Below are 6339 nucleotides of genomic sequence, written 5' to 3' on the forward strand. Positions count from 1 at the left end.
AAATTTGATCTATTAACATTCAAAGCGTATTTGCCTTTGCTGCAAAAGACAACACAGAGCTACGTTTAGAACACTGGTTCCATTTAGGAGTGTGTCATCACCCAGGCCACACAGGGTCCCACTGCACAGGTGTGGCGACCTCCAAAATGGATGTAGTGCCAGAGAATAGGCCCAGAAAGGGCTGAAGACACCAGAACTAGGAGATTTCTAATAGAAGGAAGGTCGGCATGGGGAGGGGAACCTCTGCAGATCCCCACCCCTGCCACCTTGGTGAAGCTAAATAAATGCACAAGCATATTTCTGGTTAATTTTATGTGAAGATTGTTTGACTTTGAAATCAATATGACACCTGATTTGACCTCAGCAGAATGAAAAGTTTTGCTCACATTGCCAAATTGGTTTAAAAGAAGCACTTAAAGCTGCTCACAATTCATTATTTCAAGTACTACTTATTTTTCATTATGTTGATTGGGGAGTCAAGGCAAGCTGAATTCAGTCACAAAATGTTGAATGCTGCATACTTCATACTTGGAAATTGTACAAATAACTTGACTTTTTCTCAGGATCAACCAGAATTCAAATTAAGAGCTTTCTGGTCAATGCACTCTGGTTCCTGGTGGCAAATCATTCATGGCTGGAAAAAGAGGAAGAAGAAACAATATTGTTTCCCTAGGTCTAAGCATGGTTCCTACCCTCCAGGAAGCCCATTAGGCTTCCTAGCCACCTGCTAACTGTGCAAAGAGGCACCTTTCTAAAGTGACGATTCTCTTATTGAGCAGGGGGAGAGCAACTTGCCCTATCCATCACCAGCACAGCATCTTTCCAGTGGCTGTTGCTGGGGTCTATCTTAAGTTTATTTATTTATTTTTTAGACTGTGAGCCCTTTGAGGTCAGGGAGCTATCTTCATTTATTTATTTACATCTATGTTAACTGCTTTGGGAATTTTTTGTTGAAAAGCGGTATATAAATATTTGTCGTATTTGTATTCATATTGGTTCCTCCCTGACAGGACTGACTAGAAATATTTCCAGGTCAGACTTGAGCAACAGACAAAATCTGGCCTTGCCTTTATGTGACTCTCTCATTTTCCTCTACTACGCATCTCTGCCTTTCAGCCTGCTTGTTCATCTTGTTGCTCCCTGTCTGCATCCTTCCCCCAGCTCTCCCTCCCTCAGTTGATTCCTCCATTCTGACCCTAGCCTGCAAGGTCTGGTCTTAAAGCTACTAGAATTGGAATCCCACTTCAATTCCCCCAACACTTGGCTTCCTATGTCCAGCTCTGACATCTTCAGAAGTACCAACACTTGGCATTACTGAGACTTCTAGCAGTGCACTGTCATAACTTCAAAAAATACTGTTTAGACACCGGATAGGAAATAAGAATTGCTGGAGGTGCACCTTTACAACTCTAGATGAATCAGGACTCCTGTGCAAGCAATTAGAACTGCTGCTAACCTGAGTATCTTTACTTGCATGAAAGTATTATGGTTTTAAGTGAGATTAGTGCACATATAACTGGCATGAGAACTACTGACTTGACAAGGATTAGACATTCGCATTTTCATCATTCTAGGCTGATGCCAACTCCACTTTTTGTTCCACCAAACTCCCTCCCTCATCTTAATCTTGAAGCTTCCATGCTTCACTTGGCCTGCTGCCTTCTCAGGCCCTGCCGCCTCCTTTTCCAAGGTTCTTGTTTTCTCTCCCTCTGTCCTTAGGACTTTCTGCAGTGCTGACCATCTGAAGGATCAATACAAGTTCACTCAATGGCAGCAAAAGACAGTACCACAACATCCCTGAGCACATTACAATATAGATAATTGGAATTCTTCTGGTTACAGTGATAGCAGAAAGCTTAAAACTGATATGTAAAATGGAAATGCTTTTCTAAACATTTTGTTTCATGCAGTCTGTAGTTAATGTGTTTTACTTATCTGATCTGCATTCTATGTGCTTATCAAGAAAGCTTGTAGGTTTGGCTAAAATGTAATTCAGTTATAGCGCCTGCTTCAAGCAATATAAATAGTCATCGCTCATGGAATCGAAAAGTGAGCAGCAATAAGATATACATTCTTCAGGGACATATTGGATTCAAAAAGTGGAGATATTATCTCTCTTAAACCTACTAAAAATAAAAAGTAGGCTTTTTACTGAATGAGGCAAAAGAGAGAACAAAGACAGAGAGTTCTTCAATTGCAAACACAAGTCACCTGTAAAGAATGTTCCCTGAATGGTATTCTAGCTTTCAAACTGTTTTATTATGCTGAAAGAGAAATTAAACTTTTAGAATTTCATGTGCAATTTTTTCTGAGGTATGCAATATCTATTTTTCAATTTTTCATACAGTGTTGAGTTGTAATAAGTAGAAGAAATAAAGCTCAAAAGAAAAAGAAAAGAAAATCCCTTGCAATGGTGCAGTATTCTGAAAAGCAAGCAAACAAACATTTAGCCAGGAGATCAGAATAGTTTCACTTTGAAAATAGTGAAAGTCACTTGCCTGAGGCATTAAAAAGCAGGCTAGAGGTCAGCTGCCAGTGTTGAACCTTTGGCTAGAAAATTCCAGTGCACATAATTTTCTGCTACCTGCCATGTAGCTATTCAGCCAACGAACCCTGAGAAATAAGAATACCTTCGTTCCCTGTGGAAGAGATCCCCAATGCCTATCACTTTCTCTCCCCCTTTCTCATCTCTCTCACTCAGTCCTGTTCTCCCATCTCTCTCTCTTCTATATATATAAAATGCTTAGGGTGTATGTGGCAAGCCCCTCCCCACCACAGCTGCAACCAATGAAAACACGGCCCATGCTTGGAGGAGGAGACACAGATAGGAAAAGGACATGGGGGGCAGGATGGCGGTGACAGGTATGGGGCCAGTGAGGTGCGATGCCACAGTGGCGCATGGATTAGTGCTGCTGGTGGCAGAGAGGGGAGACCAAGGTGGGGATGGCGGCAGGGATGGCAGTGGGATGCAGCTGGCGGGGTGAAGTTCTGGTGGTGGAGAGGGAGACCCAGGTGGAGATTGTGGCTGGTCGGGCCTTTTTTGGCCCATTTTGGGGCTCTCTCATTTGGGCAGCAGGAGGGCACACAGAAGGAGGTTTCACTTCCTCCACTGCCATCCTGGATGGCAGGGAGCGGCTTAAGCAGGGAGAAGGTGGGTCAGGGGGCCAGAGCGGCTTAAGGGGGGATAAGCAGGGAGAACTAGAGCACAGATGCAGAGGCGTAACTAGGGAAAACGGCACCCGGGGCAAGCACTGAAATGGCGCCCCCAGCGCCCCCCCAACATACTACATTATACTTAGGTTTTTCCTCACAAGCGCCCGCCGCTGCCGCCAAGCCAGGCCACTGACTGGCTGCCAGGCACCATCAAAGCAATGGGGGGCGCGGGAGGCGCGGAAGGGACCGTTCGTGGGGGAGGGGGTACTGACGCGCTCCCTTGACTGCTGCAGCGCTGCTGCACTGAGCAGGAAACATCTGTATTAACAAAAAATTAAAAAAAATTAAAAAAATTTTTTTTGTCATGGCGGCGCCCCCCACGTGACCAGAAAAGATGGCGCCCGCGGCACGTGCCCCCCTGCCCCCCCTATAGTTACGCCTTTGCACAGATGTTTGGTGCTGGGCCAGCTAGTTTAGATTAAACTACTTGTTACATTAAATACATCATTCGAGCAGACATCTTTAACTTTTCTCTATATTAAACAGGATCTTTTGGGAGCCCAATCCAAACTGAGACTATGGTGTGGAGACTTGAACCCCATGTCCTGCTGCAGTCCTGCTCTAGATTGCCTACCATTTATCCCAAGAGGAAAGTTCTGATTCTTTCTCCATTTTCTTCCTTGATACATGCATTGTTTATGACGAGACTTAGCTGCAATAAGCACAATACAAGATGCAATGAGTCAAGGCAGTAGCGTTTAAACCAATCCAGAATCTGTAGATTGTTGCAATTAAAGAAGGCTGTTCTCTGGGAAAGCTCCTACTAGAACGGAGACAAATCTGTTTTTCATGAAAGTTTTTGGCAATGATAAAAGGCACCACCTTTTTCTGGCAATTATCAGCACTTCTAGTGAAAATGTTTACCTTGTCCTTACTTGCTGTGAAGAGCTTACATGGTTTAAAAGTCTATTGTTTGCTAGGGCCATGCAAAGTTTTAGAGGGCTATTCAGCTTCAGCCCACTTTGGCCTGCTTCAGCTCAAAGCAAAGTGCCATCTGGTTGGGGTCAAAGCTGGGTAAAGAAAACTAGACCAAATCCTCAGCCCTCCCAAGTTTCACTCCTCCGCCCCCACCTCTGGCATTCCTAACTCTAAAAGTAGGCAAGGAACAAGAGGCAGGCCATTTTCCTACAACATCACACCTGGTGATGAAGGAGCAGGTAGTGTCTTCTACGGTTTGTATTTCAAATGGTTTTCCCCGCCCCTTTACTTTCCAGGAGTCCTGAGAATTATGCAAGTGCTTCTGGGAAATACAGTCTTAAAGGTTACCTTGGACTAGGCCTGCAATGAATAGACTCACTGAATACAATGTTCATGTATACATCTGGGAACTTGTAAAGAGAGACCTCTATAGGTGTGGTTATTTACTAAGGTTGCTAGGCAGCCATTTTAGTTACTAAGGGAATGGAAGGAAAGCTGGAAAGTTTAAGCTTGAAGACAAAGCCCATTATAATCAGAGGCGCTTTTACCCCTGGACTTCCAGGCCGAAGTCTAGGACCGCCACACCCAAAGGGGAGCTGGTCCAAGTTTGAACCAAACTGGGCCCAGTTCGGATCAAACCAGTTCAAACCAGCAAGGATTCCCATTTACAAGCAAAGGGGAATTCCCTACCTTAAAAGGGGTCTGAGGGACAGGTGGAGGGGTGGGAGAGAGGGCACCTTACTGGCTGTGGTGGCAGTGGTGGCTCCCCTGTGGTGGCAGCTCCATGGCTGAGGCCCCTCTCAGCCCTGCCAGCGCTCTCCCCCCCACCCCCAGCATGGGCCAGCTGGCGGCCCAGTTCCAGCAGGTACCTTCTCACCTGCCCAGTAAGGTGTAGCTGATAAGGTGCAACTGATAGGGTGCCCTCTCGCCTGACCCCCCCCCAAACTGCCCTTAGGTAGGGAACCCCCCTGGATCCCCCTTCACAAGCAAGGAACAAACTGGGTCAAATTGGTTCGACCCAGTTCAACCGCCCAAACTGAACCGCTGGCCAGTTCTAACAAACCAGTTTGTGGATTTGGTATAAACTCATACCGAACCACAGCTGGCAGTTCTGTGTACACCCCTAGCACCTGGAAGAGGAAGAGTTATTGTGGCTGGAGTCCAGAAACCTTCAACTGGTGTGGACAAAGCAGTGCAGAACATTCAAGGCAGGAATGTTCCATTCCAACTGCCAATTGCCAAAATGGGTCTAGCAATGGTGGGGCCTAGAGCATTTAAAGGGGTGCTGCATCTTTACAATAGTAGGAGTATGTTCCAGGCAGGAAGACCTAGGGGTAATTTGGCCTTAGGTTGGCATAGGGAGTTTGAAATAATTCAGCTAATCTATACTACTCCCTCACAGTATATAATATGCAGTACTACTCCATAGAAGTAACACAGCCGTATTATATTTGTTTCTGATTCATGGTGCTACCATGTCTAAAGACTTTGGTCACTTATTGAGGAGGAAAGGGGCAAGGTTATTTAATTTAAGGGAGATTTGGTGACAGTGGAGTCTGTTGGAAATGAGTAAAACTATGAAGTAATGATTCTCCAGGTATGAGACACACAAGGTGAGAATCTTCAGTCCTCCACACTTGCCCTCAGTAATGTCATCACACAACCAATCTAACTCCATAGTGTTGCACCATCATCCAGTTTACTAAATGATTCCTAGTTAAGTGACAACTATGTGACTAATCTAGGAAGTTGAAAGCAGCAGCTGTGGGCGGGGGTAAAAAAATGGCACCAAACAGGACAATAAAAGAAAGACCCATGCACTATTTTCAGGAACAATTTCCACCCCAATAAATTGATCCTTTTTAGCTAAAAACAGAAACTGGAGAATATCTGGTGTAGCATTGGCTTATATTGCAATAAGCCAGGAACTCTCTAATGCCAGGGCTGGGTCATCGGCAGCAGTCATTATGTGGCACAAGACTCAAAGCCAGGGCTGGGAGGGAGAGCAAGGCAAGTTGGCAACCAGTTGGGGATCAGGGATTATCCAGTAGCTGTAAGTCAGGAATGTACTGGAGGTCAAAAAAAGGCAGTCGGGAAGCAGAGGATGAGTCAGTAGCCAGAAGTCGGGAACACATCAGAGGTCAAAGACAGGCCAATGACTGACTGAGTAACTGCACCAGAAACAAGGAGACCTTGATGCTGGGGTAA

General features: G+C 45.3%; 1 long non-coding RNA gene across 1 annotated transcript; it reads right to left on the reverse strand.

The window, feature by feature from the left end:
* Window positions 1–2429: 2429 nt before the first annotated feature.
* Window positions 2430–5364, reverse strand: LOC128352403 (uncharacterized). The gene is made up of 3 exons (XR_008320382.1): window positions 5262–5364; window positions 3788–3865; window positions 2430–2613 (listed from the first exon to the last, which is right to left on the reverse strand). It is a non-coding gene; the product is annotated as an uncharacterized LOC128352403 (long non-coding RNA).
* Window positions 5365–6339: the final 975 nt, after the last annotated feature.

This window comes from Hemicordylus capensis, chromosome 3 (assembly GCF_027244095.1).
Source record: "Hemicordylus capensis ecotype Gifberg chromosome 3, rHemCap1.1.pri, whole genome shotgun sequence".
Taxonomy (NCBI): Eukaryota; Metazoa; Chordata; class Lepidosauria; order Squamata; family Cordylidae; genus Hemicordylus; species Hemicordylus capensis.